The sequence below is a fragment of the Archocentrus centrarchus genome, unplaced genomic scaffold (assembly GCF_007364275.1).
Source record: "Archocentrus centrarchus isolate MPI-CPG fArcCen1 unplaced genomic scaffold, fArcCen1 scaffold_33_ctg1, whole genome shotgun sequence".
Classification (NCBI taxonomy): Eukaryota; Metazoa; Chordata; class Actinopteri; order Cichliformes; family Cichlidae; genus Archocentrus; species Archocentrus centrarchus.
In genome coordinates this window covers 1,707,505-1,727,130 of record NW_022060261.1, presented here as the reverse complement: position 1 = coordinate 1,727,130, position 19,626 = coordinate 1,707,505, and the positions used below count along the sequence as shown (strand labels likewise).

General features: G+C 44.6%; 1 long non-coding RNA gene across 1 annotated transcript; it reads left to right on the top strand.

Annotated features, from left to right (window-relative positions):
• Window positions 1-12,894: 12,894 nt before the first annotated feature.
• On the top strand, window positions 12,895-18,288 carry LOC115776515 (uncharacterized). Its single transcript, XR_004019473.1, has 3 exons — window positions 12,895-13,008; window positions 17,800-17,872; window positions 18,096-18,288. It is a non-coding gene; the product is annotated as an uncharacterized LOC115776515 (long non-coding RNA).
• Window positions 18,289-19,626: the final 1,338 nt, after the last annotated feature.

The window sequence follows — 19,626 nt, the reverse complement described above, 5'->3', positions numbered from 1 at the left end:
TGTGTAGAGGTGGTGGGATGTGTGTGGCTGCTTTACCTGCTTCTTACTGGAAATGTATATTTAAGTTTATTTTCTTCTTTTGATGCTTAGACAAGATGTTCATAAACTTCGGAAGCGTTTGTCTCGGACTCTGATTCATCTGACCCTCGTATATCAGCGTATGTGGGCACACGCAGCTGAAAGCGCCGCTTTGCGGGTGAAAACATCTGGGAGTGCGTCACTACCCACTGTGGGTGATTTATAACTGAGAATTTAGTGATTCCTGACTCATGGATGAATCGCGGACCTGTGATCGAGTCCTGCATACAGTGATCTGCTGCTTGCAAACGTGTTCGACCATTTTCAGCTTCATAAAACCCAGTGCACACACATTACAGTGATGCTTTAAAAACAACCTGATTAGTTGGCCTGTTGTAGTGTGGAAGAAGAGTGCAGTTTGAATGATCACAGATATATTAATGTGCAGCCTCAACACGGGCCATCAGGTATGCCAGTTCCAAGAGGGGAGAACTGATCTGAGTGCAGCCATCCTGCTGCTTCTCAGCTACAATATAGGCTGTCACCCTCTGAATCCTCTCAGAAAACTCTGGCAGCTGCTGGCGTCCCTCCTACTTCTGCCTCCACAGGTCAGGGTGGTGATGCTACAGTCCTGAGGCCTGTTTCGAGTAAACGGGGTGTTTCCAAATAAAAGAATATCACGTGACAAAAGAGAAACGAGGACAGTGACTCACGTGATCACCTCATTATGACTGAAGTTGCTGAAAAAGTGTGACGACATGGCACCAGGATCCACGATCCCATCTGAAAATCAGAAGCATCATTCTCACCTGTACAAATCAGCACCTCAGTGTTTTCTAAGGCTGGGGAAGCGTCAACACTATATATATATATATATATATATATTTATTCTTGTTTCCATGGTTAAGTTTAGTAGACTCACGTCCTGCTTTGGGTTTTGGTTTCTGTTTTGTTTTTTGCTGCATAAGAGCCTCGAGTTAAGCTCGAGGTTCACGCCTCCTGCATTTGGATCCAAGCCAACACAACAATGCATGACATCAGATTGTTGACGTACGTGGCTGCCACTCAGACAGATTCTTACAGATTTGAATGTTCAGCTTGAGGTTTAAAATAGAAAAAAGTATTCCACAAATATTTTACAGCAGGAACAGAATCTGTTCCCAGTGAAGGGTGAGAGCTGCTGGGACTCAAAAAAAGAAGAAAGAAAGGAAGAAAAGAAGACTCAGCTTCTGTAGAAGGCTCTTACTGATGTAAAGATGGGGGGGGGGGGGGGGGGGGGGGGTTGGGGGGGGGGGGGTGCTACTGTGTGAGCAAAGAGTTTGAAAATTTAAGAATATCTATTGACATAAAGATAAAGATTCCAAGATATGATTCTAAGAATTTGGAGAAACCTCTGTGAGCAAAGATCAAGCTGAAAAACAAGAAGGCTGAATGTGCGCTCGTTATGCTGGTCTGGAAGCTGTGTGGCCATCACAGCATCGTCTCGAGGCTCTGAAACACACAAATGTTTGCATTTAGGACTCCACCCTTTCTGTCATGGTTGTGTTTATGATCTTTTTTTTTTTTTTTTTTTATAAGCCTGTCATGTCTGGTAGATCTTGCAAGCAGAACTGTGATCTGATGCGTTGTTGTGCCAAACATATTTGCTATTTCAAGATGAGCTCTATAGGTTCTCAATAGGCTCTTCTTGTTGATGTTTTAACCCTTTATTTTATTTATCTGAGTTATTTTTCCACATACTATGTAACAGCCAGAGCTGACAGGCTGAAGAAGAGGAAAATAAAGAGAAGAAAAAGGGAGAAAGAAAGGGAGCAAAAAAAAAAAAAGGGGAAAGAGCACAAGTCTATTAATCAGATACTTCATCACTTTAACATATAAAAAAATACTATCAATACTTGCAAAAATAAATTTGTGTGTGAAAAACAAAACTAACAAAGCATGTTACGCACACCAACAATTTTGTTGAGTTGTGATTGAGTGGGCGTTTGTGTCTGTGTCATGTTTGTGTCTGTGTCATGGAACGTACTTACCAATGAGGGCAAAACGCTGCAGCTCCACCCATCAGAAGCCAGAGGCAGGTACGGAAAGCCCCCGGAACCCCAGGCCACCAGCAGCCCACCAAGGGCCAGGAAGACCCCCGGCCACTCAGTCCAAAGACAACCGCATACCTACCCCAGCAGACGGGAGAGGGTGGTCTCAGACGGAGCCCCCCCAGTCGAGGAGCGAGGGCTCCAGGGAACCCAAGGCGATGAGAAGCCAGCCCCCCCCCAGCGGCCAGCCCCCTGCACTGGCCGGCGGCAGGGCTCCCGGGCCCACGGCACCCAAGGCCCGCCCGACCCTCCCCAGAGCCCCCCCCCCCACGCCGAAGAAGCCAACGCAGCCCCGCACCGCACCCCCAAGGGGGGCAGGCCAGCACCCACGCCAGAACACCCAGCCCCACCCAGGAACCCCGAGGCACCCCCATCCCAGGGGGGTAGGGGGGAGGAGGCAACCAGCAAGGAGCGGCCAGGAGGCAAGGCACAAGGCCCAGACCCAGGTCCAGCCATACATACAAACACACCCAGGCACCCGTGTACACATTTATACACAGATACTCATACATGCCCATACATACTTACCCACACACAGATATGCCATACATACACATTCACTCACCCACCCATACTCACGGAGACGGTGACAAATACACAAAGACACACATTCATCCATAGCTACCCACCCTCTGAAGGCGGGGCAAGTGGAAACCACCCCAGGGCCAACAGCGACCCCAGGACGCCACCAGCCCGGTCCCCAAGGAACCACCCGACCCCTACCCCAGGCGAGACGCAAGAAATCGGGGTGTAAGATGACCCATCCACCCCTCCTCCTCCCCAACTTGTAGGTCTATGTGTTAATGTTTGTGAGTGAATGAGGTGTATAGGGTGCAGTTAAAATTGAGGGGACAGTTATGCCACAAGCGCCAACTGTTGGTCGTCAGCGCTTGCCCACACTGCCCCCCCAAAACCCTCCATGTCTAAAGTGCAAATAAAATTTGGAGACAGACAGTGACGAGGATCCGAGTGGGGCCACCTCAGCGGCCCATCTCATCAACCTCTGAGTAACATGCCTGCCCCAAAGGTCCTATGTGTATCAGGTTGTAAGTGTGTATGTGTTGTGAGTTATAATGACTAAAGTGCAATTAAAACGGAGAGGCAAGTGGTGGTGCAGCTCTCCACGTGGCCTCTCCATCCTACATCTGTGAGTGATGTGTATTCTGTGTGTGTGTGTGTGTGTGTTTGTGTATGGGGAGGGGGAGGGGGGGGGGGGGCATATGACCAGGAAAAATCCTGGAAGAAGAGAGCCAGCTGTCCGCTGGCTCAATAGGCACCCCGACCTCCCACACCCCAGCACAGGGCAGGGGGAGGTGAGCCCGGGGCCGCGGTGACAGCATCCCGGAGCACTGCAGCACCCGAGGTTGGCGCCCTCGCCCCCACCGCAGAGGGCGGCCCGCTCCTCCTAGATGCCCATTCACTCAACAATAGACACAAACAGGCGACAGGACATACTGGCCTGGGCATGGAAATGCAGTGCCCAGTCCCCCCCAACCACCCCACCGCGGCCCCATCCCCCACCCCACCCCCCCGCAATGCAGGCACCCCAGGGCCCCAAAAGCGTAGACCGGACATCCCGACGTCAGGCCAACCCACCCCACCCGGCGGCGCGGCCGGGACAGCAGAGGCCCCCCCCGCGCCAGGGGGGGCCCACCGGGAGCCGGCGCGGCCCCCGGGCCGGGGCCCCCCGGGAGCCGGCGCGGCCCCAGTGCCGGGGCCCCAGACCCCAGCCCCCAAGCCATACAGGGAAGACCAGCCAACCGACCGAGGGCCGGCACCACCCCCCCAAGCACCCCGCCCACACCCCAGGACCGAAGGCAGCACCATCCAAGCCCCCACCACCATCAACCAGGACAGGCACACAGACATCACCAGAAGGTCGCCCCAGGGCCCCAGCCCCAGGAGGCTACCAGCTACCCAGGCCCCCGGAGTCCCCCCCCACCCCCCCACAAAGCACATCAGGAGCAGAGCCCGCAGCCCATCACCCCCACTAAGTAATGGAGCTGAGCAGTGGGAACCAAAGAGAGTCAAATTCCTCCAATTTGTTTTTAGAAGAAGCAGACATTCTCTCTAAACTAACATGATCTACTAATAAATTTCTGTACTGAGTAATACATAGTTTATTTTTTGTCTTCCAGTTCATGAGGATCATCTTCTTAGCGATGCACAAGGCAGTAAGAACTATGTGTGATATATTTAACTCCATAATTAATTCACTGACATCACCTAAGATGCATAGTCTGGGGGAAGTTGGGATATGACAGCTAAACCATGTGGATAGATCTTCACAAATCCTCTGCCAAAATCTCTGAACTGGTACACAAGACCACAGAGCGTGTAGATGATTATCCTCTGAATTGCTTGTACAGTGGGTGCATATGTTTGAGTGTGTAAGGCCCATTTGGAACATCCTTTGTCCAGTGTAGTATGTTCTATGGAGAATCTTATATTGTACAAGTTGTATTTGGGGTCTTTTAGTCATTTTGAAGATATTTAAACATATTTCTGTCCATAAATTTTGATCCAGGTTGACAGAAAGATCACGCTCCCATTTTGTAATTGGGAGGGAAACTGAATCATCAGTTTTTATTAATAGTTTATATAATTTTGATAACAATTTTGGGGTACAGAGGTTAAGAAATTCTGTTACCCAAGTAGGCATTTCTAGATTCAATTGATTAAGGTTAAATCTTCCCTGTAGGACGGACTTAACTTAAAATCAATACATTTACACCTTCAAACTTCACAAAGGAACAAGACAAAGATGCCCAACCTGTCCTCCCATGTTCACTCTATACAGTGAATGGAAATGAGGACATGCACAGTCCAATACTGTGAAAACTGGTGCTGGGAAAACAGGAAGTCTGCACACCAGGAAAAGCTGCTGGGTATTAAGGATACGTTTAATAAAAAAACCATGATGAGAGTGCTGCCCTTCCTCAGATGTATTTAGTTCTATCTTATGAGCCCTGATTTGTTCCCGTTTCCTCTCACCTTGTTACCTTGTGTATAAATAGTTTGTGTTTCCCAGAGTTCTTTGTGTTGTCCTTATTCCAGTGCTGGGAATTCCCAGTGGAACAAACTTCATCATTAAAGTCGTATTTCACATCCTGACTCCTGAGTCCTGCACTCTGGGTCTGAATCCTGCCTGTTTTCACTGCACTCTATGACTCGTGTATTGCAGTATTTTGACAGAACTACAGTACACAGTATTAGAAGGGCAAGAACCAAAAACCAATACAGAGGAAAAGCAGAGATGGCTTCAAATCTTCAGTCACTGTGTACACAGTTGTGTACATCACTTTTTATTGTTTAGTTATATATGTACTCTAATGTTGGTTTTCTGACATCTCCAACCTAAAAAGATGATGTAGGCGGAATATTAATTTTTTCCCACCAGATTTCCTGTATTGTGACCAAAGCGGTTTAGCTTTAATAAACATTCATGGTGGGAATGATCTAACAGATAAACGGGAGAAAGAAAAAACTAAAAGGAGCCATGTTGAAATATTAAATCAGGAAATGTTGGAAAAGTGGTGTTATTGTTCAATTTACAATTTCTGGATTAAAAACAGTGCTTAAAGGCACAACAATGACTTCTCATGGGAAGGAGGAAATACGTGCCACACCATGATGAAGCACAGAAGAGGGACAGGATGCTTTCCAGCTTCCACAAACGGAGGCAGGAAGGATGCAGCTCAGCTGGAAAGAGGCTATGACAGAACACTGCAGGCCCTGAAACACCAGCAGAGTCCAGATCAGCAGGATTACGTCTGACATGTCCGCTGGAATATCGCTCCTGGTCACCTGGACTCAGGCGTCCGCCTGCCTCCTCGCTTCAGTGCGCACAGGTGAGATTTACCTGTTAAATGAAACTGTGTAGAGGTGGTGGGATGTGTGTGGCTGCTTTACCTGCTTCTTACTGGAAATGTATATTTAAGTTTATTTTCTTCTTTTGATGCTTAGACAAGATGTTCATAAACTTCGGAAGTGTTTGTCTCGGACTCTGATTCATCTGACCCTCGTATATCAGCGTATGTGGGGCACACGCAGCTGAAAGCGCCGCTTTGCGGGTGAAAACATCTGGGAGTGCGTCACTACCCACTGTGGGTGATTTATAACTGAGAATTTAGTGATTCCTGACTCATGGATGAATCGCGGACCTGTGATCGAGTCCTGCATACAGTGATCTGCTGCTTGCAAACGTGTTCGACCATTTTCAGCTTCATAAAACCCAGTGCGCACACATTACAGTGATGCTTTAAAAACAACCTGATTAGTTGGCCTGTTGTAGTGTGGAAGAAGAGTGCAGTTCGAATGATCACAGATATATTAATGTGCAGCCTCAACACGGGCCATCAGGTATGCCAGTTCCAAGAGGGGAGAACTGATCTGAGTGCAGCCATCCTGCTGCTTCTCAGCTACAATATAGGCTGTCACCCTCTGAATCCTCTCAGAAAACTCTGGCAGCTGCTGGCGTCCCTCCTACTTCTGCCTCCACAGGTCAGGGTGGTGATGCTACAGTCCTGAGGCCTGTTTCGAGTAAACGGGGTGTTTCCAAATAAAAGAATATCACGTGACAAAAGAGAAACGAGGACAGTGACTCACGTGATCACCTCATTATGACTGAAGTTGCTGAAAAAGTGTGACGACATGGCACCAGGATCCACGATCCCATCTGAAAATCAGAAGCATCATTCTCACCTGTACAAATCAGCACCTCAGTGTTTTCTAAGGCTGGGGAAGCGTCAACACTATATATATATATATATATATATATTTATTCTTGTTTCCATGGTTAAGTTTAGTAGACTCACGTCCTGCTTTGGGTTTTGGTTTCTGTTTTGTTTTTTGCTGCATAAGAGCCTCGAGTTAAGCTCGAGGTTCACGCCTCCTGCATTTGGATCCAAGCCAACACAACAATGCATGACATCAGATTGTTGACGTACGTGGCTGCCACTCAGACAGATTCTTACAGATTTGAATGTTCAGCTTGAGGTTTAAAATAGAAAAAAGTATTCCACAAATATTTTACAGCAGGAACAGAATCTGTTCCCAGTGAAGGGTGAGAGCTGCTGGGACTCAAAAAAAGAAGAAAGAAAGGAAGAAAAGAAGACTCAGCTTCTGTAGAAGGCTCTTACTGATGTAAAGATGGGGGGGGGGGGGGGGGGGGGGGGGGGTTGGGGGGGGGGGGGTGCTACTGTGTGAGCAAAGAGTTTGAAAATTTAAGAATATCTATTGACATAAAGATAAAGATTCCAAGATATGATTCTAAGAATTTGGAGAAACCTCTGTGAGCAAAGATCAAGCTGAAAAACAAGAAGGCTGAATGTGCGCTCGTTATGCTGGTCTGGAAGCTGTGTGGCCATCACAGCATCGTCTCGAGGCTCTGAAACACACAAATGTTTGCATTTAGGACTCCACCCTTTCTGTCATGGTTGTGTTTATGATCTTACCGTCAATCTGAATCCACCAATCAGAGCGAGCGGCAGAAATGACACACAGCATATATTTTACTCAGAGACTTTCAGTTTCATTAAAATAGGTCCGCTTGGTCCAGTCTGGATTTAAACTCACGTATTCTTTATTCTTGGACATTTCCACCATCGTTTGGACATTTCTCACAGTGACATGTCTGCGTCTCTCTGCTGGACTCTACTCTCCATCTGCCTCCTGTCTGTCTCTGCAGGTGAGACTCAACTTCAGTTAAATCCAGCAGGCAGTTTTTCACTGACTGATCACAAACACTGTGAGTCAGTCAGTCCAACAATAGTGTGAACTGGAAATCTGACCTTTAATGACACACAGCCATGAACATGAGCTGATAGAGTGCAAACAGAATTACAGCAGCTCAGTAAATATCAGATAAAACATGATGATAAATAACACAGGAGTTTATGAAGAAAGGGTTTGTGAATAAATACATGTTCTCTGACAGTTTTAGCACCTTCATCAAAATATTCCAGCAAAAATGAGCCATGGATTTAATATTTTTGTCCTGATCATGTTCTGACTGTGCAGACTCACAAACACAGGTGAAGGCTGCTGTGGTTTGTACATAAAAATATTAATTCTGTTCTGATTCTGTGGACAAAGAGATGAAAGTGAAGACTGGACTTTATGATTGTTTTCTGTGTGTGTGTAGAGAAGCAGTTTAGCTAAAGGAGAACAGCTGACTCACACAAGTCTGTCTGAACTAAAACCTGCTGAACTGCATTGCAGTCACATGATAATGTATTTACTGTATGTATGTGTGCGTGTCTGTGTGTCAGAGGGGATGAAGGGTTGTGTGTTTGTATTTACATTTTCCACCAATGAATAACTGCTCCTGAGGTTCCTCCTGTCAGTCAGCTGTCAGGGTTTATACATTAATTATCCACAGATTTCCATTACATTAAAACAAATTAACACCTCGTTAATGGGTTAGGGTTAGGGCGCAATAAGAGAGACGCTGAGGACAAGCCCATGAGTGTGGACCTGAGAGTTGTTCCTCCAGGTGAGTCAGTAGGTTGTGATCAAAGGTGAGGCTGATGCCAAGTAAATGTGGGAACCACGTCTTTGTAGCCTGAACTGTATTTCAGTACTGTGGAAAAATACACATTACGTTAAAACAACGAGTGAAAGTAAATATTCTGGTGTATAATTAAGGACACAAAGTACTCTGTGTTCCTTTTAAACTTTTATTACTTCCTGTTTTTATTTCTGTGTATTTTCCCTTTTATTCAAATGAGGAATCGCTGGTTTGATTCCAGCCAGAGGCACAAAGGTTCTTTATGGTTCCATCAGGAACGCTCTGCCAAACATGCAGAGCTGCCCACAGTGCAGCAGCCAGAAGCAGCTTTTAGCTCCAATGATTAGTCAGTGTGCCGAAGACCAAAGAGTTCATTTCTCCTGGACTCTGTTCTTCACTCATCACCTGCCTGACAGCTGACCCCTCACACCTGTTTCTACCTGCAGGTCAAGCAAGAAGACAAACAGAGGATGGATATGATGGACAGATAATGGGTCAACCAGTTTGGATTGCATTCATTTTTCCTGTTGGTTTTTTAATCTTTTATCTGTGCTATAAAAATGGATGGTGTAGAAGAATTGATGCCCTAATGACGAACCGCAGGTGAAACATCTGCTCTACCACCTGATCCATGACTGAGGGACCTGCTGCTTTTCTTCTTAGGAGCAGAAAATCTGATGTCATAAAGTCACAGAAGTTTGAGCATTTTCCTGTTTCCTGATAAAAATGTAAGCTCCCACATTAAAAAATTCCTGCTGTCTTTGGACTCTTTGGGAATGTTGGAAAACTTGAAAACATTGCTGTTAATGCGCTGATGATTCCTGTTGTATGGACTTTTCACATCCCACTTTCTTTCTTGTTTCCTCATCAATGATCACATTCATTAAAAAAAAAAGAACCAATCACTCGTCTGTTTGTTTTCCTTGTTTCTCTTTGAGTCACCACAGCAGGTCATTGTCCTCGATCACCTGCATCCTCCTGTGTTACACCAACCTCTGAATGAAGGACGGGAAGCTGACCTTTATGACCTCCTTCATCCTGAGCAGCCTCTGTCGTGGTCCTGGGTCACTGATGAAGGGCTTTTGAGTTCTTTGGAGTTGTGTCTTTATGGTTTCTTGTTCAAGTTTGACTTTTATTCATTATATTTTAGTTTGTATTTATTGACTTTCCCAGTTCCCTTTTATCCACTTAGATTCTTACAGATTTGAATCTGTACAAGTTAATGTGTTCATGTAGCTTTTTTCCTGAACAACAGACAAAATTATGACTTTGTAGTCACAGAAACTTCAAACATGACGTATATCAGCTGTTTAAATTAAAATATGAAGTGTTTGCTGTGTCAGACCGTGCTGGCTGGTTTCTGAGAAACAGCCTGTGAAGCATCTGTCTTCATGACTCCACCCTGCCTGCAGTCCTGCTGGGATGTCTGTGATCATACACCTGTTAGAGTTTTAATTTCATTAAAAAATCCATTAAAAAAGCTCAGTCGGGTTTTAAACGCATTTAGATTTTTAACTTTCACTCTGAGTGAAATGTCTGCTGGACTTTACTGTCTCTCTGCCTCCTCTTTGTCTCTGCAGGTGAGACTGAACTTGTTTTAAAGCCAACAGGTTTCCTCTGATTATAAAATCCTACCTCATTAATCACGTGACCTAACGGGGAAAAGAGAACCACCTCCAAATGACCCTGAAACCTCTGACTTTAAGTTCAGCCTAAGTTGTTCAGCCCGTGGTGCCCCCTGATCAGCTGCTACCACAGGCTGAACACAAGTGCTGAAGGTTTTTAAGAAAAAGAATAAAAACAATCAGTGATGAAAGAAGATCTGATGAAGGACTGATGAGGAGGATCAATGGTTAAAACTCAGACTTGGTGAGATCCACCCGCTTTGAATGTGATAAAACCATTAAATGGACGTTATTAGCAGCCATCAGTCCCACAAATATGGTTCAGACTGGCCCTCCTGCACCTGCTGGCTGGCTCAATAGGTCATTATCACTAATTAGATTGGTAGCTGGCTGCAGGACTGTCGTAATCTCCATTTAATGGACTGATAACATTCAAAGCGGGTGAGGATGATTCTGGAGGATGTGGCGATTAATGACGCTGGAACATACGAGTGTCGTGTCCAGAGAGGAGCACATCTGGAAGATGTCCTCATCAGCTCCATCTACCTGAGAGTTGTTCCTCCAGGTGAGTTGGTAGGTTGAGATTAGAGGTGAGGGTGATTCCTGGTTGTTGCTGTGGCTAAAGAAAAGCCAGCATGCAGAGCAGAGATGGGAAACATTCATTTGTTTCCCTGAAACTAGCTTAAACAGTAGGAGGAGAGCCAGATGTTTAACAGCACACACAGGGCTGAGTGATGATGAATATGCAAGGGTCACTGCATCTTATTCAAAGGTCCATCTGTGAGACATCAGTTTATCCATGTAGTGTTTCCAGTCCAGCAGCTCCCTCTAGTGTCCATATCTAAAGCCTGTGGGAGGATGGTGTTAATCTAAAATGTGAATCATAGTGTTCCAGTCAGTCATCAGTGTGTCTCTGCACAGCTGTCATTAAAATGTGTTCAGAGGGCCTCAGTGTGTGAATGGTTCCAGTTCAGCTCCATAACAGCAGCGTCCCTGGTTTGATTCCTGTGTTTCAGCTCATATCTGCCTCTCTCACTGAGGGGGACGTCCACTACATGGAAATGGATTTGATCAGGAATCAAACTACAGCTCACTGACACCAGAGGATGGTTTAGCTGATTCTTTTTTTCATAATGTGAAATGATAAATATGTGGGGGCAGAGTGGATCTGGGTGCATTCACTGTGCTTCATAATGAGAAAAAAAAGTTAACCACCACTGTGTTCACACAGAGAGAAGGAAAAAACCCACCCTCACTCACTCAGAGGAAGAGGGCGGGGCTTTACTTGGTGTCAGTGAGAGAAATGAAAAAAAGCTCAAATGAGTGAGAAGGACGATGAAGGAAACATCTGTGCTGTGTCTGCTCTGTAAGTAGAATCTCTGTGTTTGTTTGAATTATTGACCTTTGACTGTCTGCTCTCCTGATAACTGATGATGGAGGAGAAGACATGAAAAACTAATCAGGCTGAATTCAAGTTCAAACACCATGAGGACCAACTGCAGGTCTGAACTGACTCTTTATCTTTGCTCAGGAGTCCAGGAAACACAGCAGGCAGTGAAAAGCTCAAATCATTCACTCATTACATGAACACAGCTGCACAGAGGACACATGACTTTACTGTGACAGTGAACAGGAGAGACTGTTGTGCAAACGTTATTGAAACTTGTTGCTGCATCAACTCTAAAATGAGCAGATCTATCAGAGAGAGACGAGTTTGTGGGTCTGTCAGCTGTTTGTGTGGAGTTGTTCTTTGTGTTCACCTCAAACCAACCTGAGTGTCATTTCTCTTTAGTTCTGATCTCACTGCTGAGCTGCACAACAAACCAAGGTCAGTAACCTTCTTCTGTCACAGCTTCAACCTGATAAATGCTCACTAATATGACCTGTTTGGCTTCATGTTTCATTGTAACCCTCACAGCTCGTCTGACTGTGAGTCCCAGCAGCTCTCAGTTCTTTGAATTAGACTTTGTGTCTCTGAGCTGTGAGGAGGACAACAGCTCTGCTGGATGGACTCTGAGGAGGAACACAAGCAAACGACAGAGGACTCAGTGTGGAGATGGGTGGGGCGGATTGTCTGGTTTAGCTAATTCTTCCTGTGACATCAGCTACATCATCAAAGGGGACAGTGGAGTTTACTGGTGTGAGTCCAGAGAGGGTGCCATCAGTAACATGGTTAAGCTCACAGTCTCTGGTAAGCTGAGTGTGTGGAGTTAGTGTTGATGAAGCTGTGTGTAAATGGATGAAATGCTGTAGTTTGTCTCTGTGTTGAGGTGGATCAGTGATCCTGCAGAGTCCTGTCCTCCCTGTGATGGAGGGAGATGACGTCACTCTGCTCTGTCAAACAAAGACCACTCCCTCCAACCACCCAGCTGCTTTCTATAAAGATGGCTCCCTCATCAGGAAGCAGCCTACAGGTCACATGACCATCCAGCATGTTTCCAGGTCTGATGAAGGCCTCTACAAGTGTGACATCAGCGGTCATGGAGAGTCTCCATCCAGCTGGATCACTGTCACAGGTGACACACTCACCTGTCTGTGTTTCTGCAGGTTTCAACATTCACAATGTGACCAGAACTTAATGACTGTGTTTGCTTTATTTTAGAGAGACACACCACCACACCTCCACCTACATCCACACCTTCTGCTGGTTCCACCTCTCCTGCTGTTCTCTCTGTGATCTCCTCTGTTGGATCAGTCTGTGTTGTGGTTCTACTGGTGTTACTGGTTCTGCTGGTGAGACGATGTGTTCACAGGAAACCTGAAGGTGAGACTCAGACTTCCTGATCTTTCATGTTTGAGTTTGTTTAGTAGAAGAAAGTTCACTTTCATTATGATCACAGTAACTTTATTTAACTTTATTTATTCTATACATGATGCTTTTATGCACTGGTGACCTCTGAAGTTCAAGTTACAGTGTAATTCCCATCATTTCTGCAGGGATTTTATTATAACTGCATCTTCCCAGATGGCTGCTGAGTGGTTGGATTTTGCTTCTATTTTTGTGCAGTTGTTGAGTGTGAGAACACTCATGGACAGTAGGAGGGAGAGTATATGAGGACCTGGAAATGAATTAGAGTGCATTATGATTATGATAGTTTGGTTTGTGTGAACATTTTCTGACTTTCTTCCTCTTCAAATGTCTGAGACTGAGTTTAGCTTGAAGGTAGAATCAGATTCAGCTTCATGAAGACTGCTGCTGACTTTGTTGATATGATGGCTTTATGAGGACATGATGAAGATGTGAGGAATGATCAGAAGTATAAAAATGTCTTTTTTGTCATTCATGATTTGATTCTATCAACACCTGAAATCACAGAGACAATGAAGGTGATGACGTTGAGATGAATGTACAGAACTACACAGCCAAGAAGAGCATTACAGCTCCTCTGAAGGCACCTCTTCATCAGGTGGTGCAGTATCTTCACCCTTGGCCGTAGCTTCTGTTTCTGCTAAAGGTGTAGGTGTAACTGATCTCTTTCTCCGAGTGATGAACGTAGTTATGGGGAGTTATATAAATAAATATATACTGGAAAAATTCCAGATATAGCGAAAACTCTGCAATACAGAATTTGATATGTTTTTAAAAAAAAAAAAAAACTGCAATAAGTGAACCGTGATATAGCACATTTTTTTATTTCATGCAAAATTAGAAAATGTAGTCTAATCTAATCGTGTGTTTCACACTGAGTGTTGCTGACTGTGTGTTTGTGGTTGACTGAAGCGAACAGCTCTGCAGTCATCATGCTTCCTGTTTCTGATCAAAATCAGCTGCAGGACTTTCAGCACAGCTCATCTGTCTAAACTGCACACAGAGCAGCAGTTCGTTCAGCATTGTTCACTGCTGTCCTTTAAATTTACTGTTTTACCTTTTAAATTCATGTGACTCAGAGATTTTAATTCCAGTCTATCTCAGAATTTATGCTGAAAATCTTAATCTGACTTTAATAAAGTTAATAATTTGGTAGTTTCTGTGACATACTGACATGTTTTCCACCTACATTCATCATGTTCTAGTTAACTGTAGTCTGAAACTGATGAGACCTCTAACCACACTGTACCTGGTCAGGCTAAAAATATCGTTCATGCAGTGCAAACATGTTTGCTTTGTGGTCGGTGGTCAAGTGTATCAGCCTGCACTGAAACAAGATGGCACGTTTGTGGTCGACTGAATCATCAGTGTTTCACAGCAAAGTCGTTAGGATGAAAAGTGGCCCTGGTTTATAAAACTTATTAATCTCTTCACTGTGGAACATTACAAATGAGAAAAATATATTTTTTTACAGTTGTAGGGCAACTATGTTTGAAGTACAGATACTTCAAATAATGTTAAAATATACTTCATACCCTTGAACCTCCTCACATCACCAATATTTAACTATCCAAGATTTTTAGTAGATTTATTTATTTATTTATTTTGATCTCCATTAGCTGTAACAAGTACAGCTACTCTTCCTGGAGTCAGTCACTCAAAGTGCTACTAAAACAAAGTATTCACAAGCCTTCATAATGGTATCAATTGTGAAGTATGGCATCTATGGTATCAAATTGAAAATCTTACTTTGCATCATCCATCCATCCGTCCGTCCGTCCACTTACCCGGTTGTGAGGCAGCAGCCTAGACATAGAAGCCCAGACCTCCCTCTCCCGAGCCACCTCCTCCAGCTAGGCCGGGGGGACCCCAAGGCATTCCCAGGCCAGAGACATAATCACTCCAGCATGTCATGGATCTGCCTTGGAGCCTCCTCCCCGTAGGACATGCCTGGAACATCTCACCCGAAAGGCACCCAAAAAGCATCCTAGCCAGATGCTGAACCACCTTAACTGGCTTCTTTTGATGTGGAGTAATAGCTGATTGACTCTGAACCCCTCTTGGGTGATTGTACTTTTCACCCTATCTCTAAGAGAGGGGGCAGCCACCCTTGGGAGGAAGCTCATTTCCTCCACTTGTATTCATGATCTCATTGCGACTACTCAAAGGTCATGACCATAGGTGAGGGTAACAATGTAGATCGACCTGTAAATTGACAGCTTGGCTTTCACGCTCAGCTCCCTCTTAACATGACAGACCGGTGCAGCATCCGCATCACTGCACATGCAGCCCCGAGGCATCTGTCAATCTCCCGTTCCCTTCTCCCATCACTTGTGAATAAGACCCTGAGATACTCCTCCACCTGGGGCAGGATTCAACCCTGAGCCGGAGTGGACACTCCACCCTTTAAGGGCTGAGGAGGATGGCCTCAGAATTAGAGGTGCTAATTCCCATGCCAGCCGCTTCACTCTTGGCTGCGAATCATTCCACTGCAAGCTGGATGCCACCACCTGATGAAGCCAACAGGATCGCATCATCTGCAAAGAGCAGAGATGAGATTCTGAGGCCACCAAGGAAGAAGCCTTCCATCACTTGGTAACACCCAGAAATTCAGTCCATAAAATTATGAACAGAATCGGTGACAAAGTGCAGCCCTGGCAGAGTCCAACACCCACAGGAAACGAGTTTGACTTATGGCCGGCAATACAGACCAAGCTCTCACTGTGGTTTTACAGGGACTGAATTGCCCTCAACCACGCCATACTCTTGCAGCACGCCCCACAGGACACCCCGAATGACGTGGTTGAATGCTTTCTCCAAGTCTACAAAACGCATGTAGACAGGATGGGCAAACTCCCACGCACACTCGAATATCTTCCAGAGGACAAAGAGCTTGTCCAGGATGGAAATCGCATCGGTCCTCTTGAATCCAAAGTTCAACTGATGGACAGACCCTCCTTTCCAGCACCCTGGCATAGACCTTACCGGAGACAGTGAGGAATGTGATTGACCTGATAGTTGGAGAAAACCCTCCGGTCTCCCCTCTTAAAGATGGGGACCGGTCTGCCAATCCAATGGCACTGCCCCAGAATTTCACACCCTCACTATACGTTTAGGTGCACCAGGTCTGTCCAGCATCCTCCCTCACCACTAGATCCAGCTCACCACGTGGTGGTGATTAGTTAACAGCTCACCTCTCTTTACCTCAGTGTCCAGAACATACAGCGAAAGATCTGATGATACGATTACACTTATCGATTATCAATCATTGACCTGTGACCTAGGGTGTCCTGGTGCCACGTACAATTATGGAAATCCTTATGTTTGAACATGGTGTGTGTTAAGGACATGTTATGGTTGAATCAGTCTGAGGGAGAAGGAGCTCTGCTGCCTCAGCAGTGTGGAGTGGAGTGAGTGAGATGGTGGTCCACAATGGAGAGCAGTTTGTTCTGTGACCTCCTGTCCCTCACTGACTCAAATGTCTCTAAATTCTGCCCTATGATGGTTCCAGCCTTGCAAATCAGTTTGTTGATCCTGCTGGCATCCCTGGTACTGATGCCCCCCCAGTGATGAGAAACTGAAGCTTTTGTGAAGCACTGAATCACTTGAACAATTGTTTCGAAAATAGGTTCATTACTCGAAGCTTCAATTATAGCGCCCTCTCCTGGAAAAGTGCAATGTTTTCAATTACACACCTGCATGCATTCGCTCACACACCTCAGTGATCTGAAGCATCTTTGCACTGTTTGAGACACACACGTTATGACCAAATTTCATGATATCAGGTTCTATTACAAATAAAGATGGATGAATGTGTGTTGTGTTATTGAGCAGAGTGCTGGGAAAACATGGTAGGAACTGGATGTGCTTGTGTAACTACCGCTTTTGCGTTAATCTTCATATGACAGCGTCCGTCATCACGTTGAAAGGACGAGCCAGCAAAGGTTGTCTTTAATCCATAACTCAGCAGTAACTGTTGGTCATAACAACGCTAAAACTGTGAGTATGAACCTGCTGATTGTCAGGTGATTCATTCTGAGAATGAAGCAGTTGCTGCTTTGGACGTCATGTCACATGATTCTTTTTTGTCCTGAAGCTTCGAAGGTTCTAGAGTTGTAAGCCCAGGGTTCGAAGCACATATCGAAGCTTCAGTTTCACGCTCCCATCACTAAGCCCACTGTTGGACAAACTAATAGGACTTTTTATCGATCAGCTAAAATCAGTTTTATGTTCAGGGTGGCTGTGGCTCAGGAGGTAGAGCAGGTCCTCTGCTAATCAAGAGGTTGGTGGTTTGATTCCTGACTATTCCAGTTTGCATGCCAAAGTATCCTTGGGCAAAATTCTGAAACCCAACCCGTCGAAGTATGAATGTATCTGAATGTTAGATAGAGAGCCCTTAGCTGTAGAAGGAGGTGTGTGTGTTTGTGTGTGTTAAGAGTGAATGAGACATGTTGTATAAGGCGCCTTGAGTGCTCAGCTAGAGTAGTTATTAAATGTGGTATATAAGAACGGGTCCATTTACCATGAGCGTGTTCTGAAAGTGAAAGGAGTACAAAGTACAGATATTTGGGTTAAAATGTAGGTGGTAGAAGTAAAATGTAGTCAAAAAAAATATTCAAGTTCAGAAACCTGAAAATTCTACTTAGCTACAGTAATGAAGTATTTGTACTTTTTTATTTGCCACCTCTGTGTAAACATCATGTAGTTGTTGTACCTGCAGTAATTTAAATGTGTTTTATTGTGCAGACACTGATTCAGCTGCAGTGAGAACTGAAGACGTCAGTTATGAACATACAGCGATGAGATCGAGGAGGCCCAGGTACAGCTGCTCTGTGACAGAGCCAAGCTAGCTGCTGTTTGCAGCCATCATGCTAAGCTAAGCTAACCAAACCACATCCTGACTCAAGCTCAGTCCCAGTTCACACTGGTAAATATGAACTGGGACTGTGTGATACAGACAGGTGCAGGTTGGAGGTCTTGATTGAACTCCAAAGCTTGTAATCATGTTTCCTGTTGTTTGAACTGTGTGTGTTTGTGTTCAGACTTTAAACCAGAGCCAGACGTCGTCTACTCTTCACTGAAGTATCCACCAGTCCAACCACTGACGTCCAGCTGCTGCTCTCTGACTGCTCCCAGCACCTCACACCACAGACCATCCATGTGTTAAAATATTTTTCTATGCTTTTTTTAATGCTTTTTACCCTCTTATAACCTCAAGAAAAAAAATAGTGTATTTGCTGCAAAATCATAAATACGATGCTTTGCATAACTTCACTTGTTTTCACTTTATTGATGGTCGCTGGCTCCTGTCCTTTGCTTCTCTGTGTTGTTAATAAACATCAGGTCTCACTTGGTTTCCTCATTTGGATTTAAAAACATGTCAAATGGAAAATTGAACTTGTTTGGTTGTGACTAACCTATGTTCACTTCTCTGCAGTGTAGAAGACAAAGTAAACATTAAACCACAACTGCAGATGGAAAACAGCAGGAATATTATTGTTCAATGATATAGACTGTTTTTATCTGTTTCCTTAGACCAGTGGTTACCAAAGTGTGGGCTGTGGCCGCCTGGTGGGCCGCAAAGGTACTGCAGGAGGCCGCAGTAATGACAGAAATTCAGTTTAAAAGGACTCACATGTATGCATAATTACATATTTATATAAATGCGTTTATTTATATAAAAAGTAAATTAAATCTGTTAATTGGAGGTGTTTGTAATATTACTCTGGCCCAAATTTACTGCTCTTGTATTGCAGTTTGTGTCCCAGTGGCAAGTGGGTCACATATTAGCACTTTGCATATGGTAGTATTAGCAATTCATAGCCTATGTTGTTTGTGTTTTTCAATATTTTTTTGTCAATGACTTTCTTTTGTATTTTGATGATAGTGAAGACAGACTTAAAGCCAGGGAAATTTAACAGAGTGGCAGTATTGGGGGGTGCTTTGGTTTTTAAGTGGGCCACAGCGGTCATGACTTTGGGGATGGCTAGACAGCCAGAAACCAACCAACCACAACTGACATGGCAAAAATCATGTTCTTTAGTTTGTATTTTAATTCACAGTAAACCTGTCAGTGAAATAAATTATATTTAAATTCTGCTGCCATCTACTGGTAAAAGGGAGTGTTACTTATTTTTCATAAATAACAGTTAAACTTCTTAACATTCACCATCAAATCTGTTTGTGTGCAAATAAGGTTACATTTTACTCACATGCTAACAACAGTTTGGGGAACTAGAAGATGTTAAATTAGTTATAAAATATCCATCTGGGGATGACACAATGGTCAAAATCCCATAAAAGAGGGATGACAGCACCTCAGGGTGGGTAATGGAGGAAACTAGAAAAAAGTACAACTAGAGAAAGTCCAGAGGGAGGGATGAATCCGACTGAATGCTGAAGTCTCTGTTTGTGATCTGACTCTGAATCTTTGACCAATCAGTGTCCTCGGTTTTTGGGGTGTGGTGTTTAGATGCATTCTCTGTTTTGGTAAAACAATTAAATTGGTAGCTGGCTGTCAGTCTAATTTTGTACTGAATCTCTTTTCATCTTTATTTGAAACAAGATTTAAAC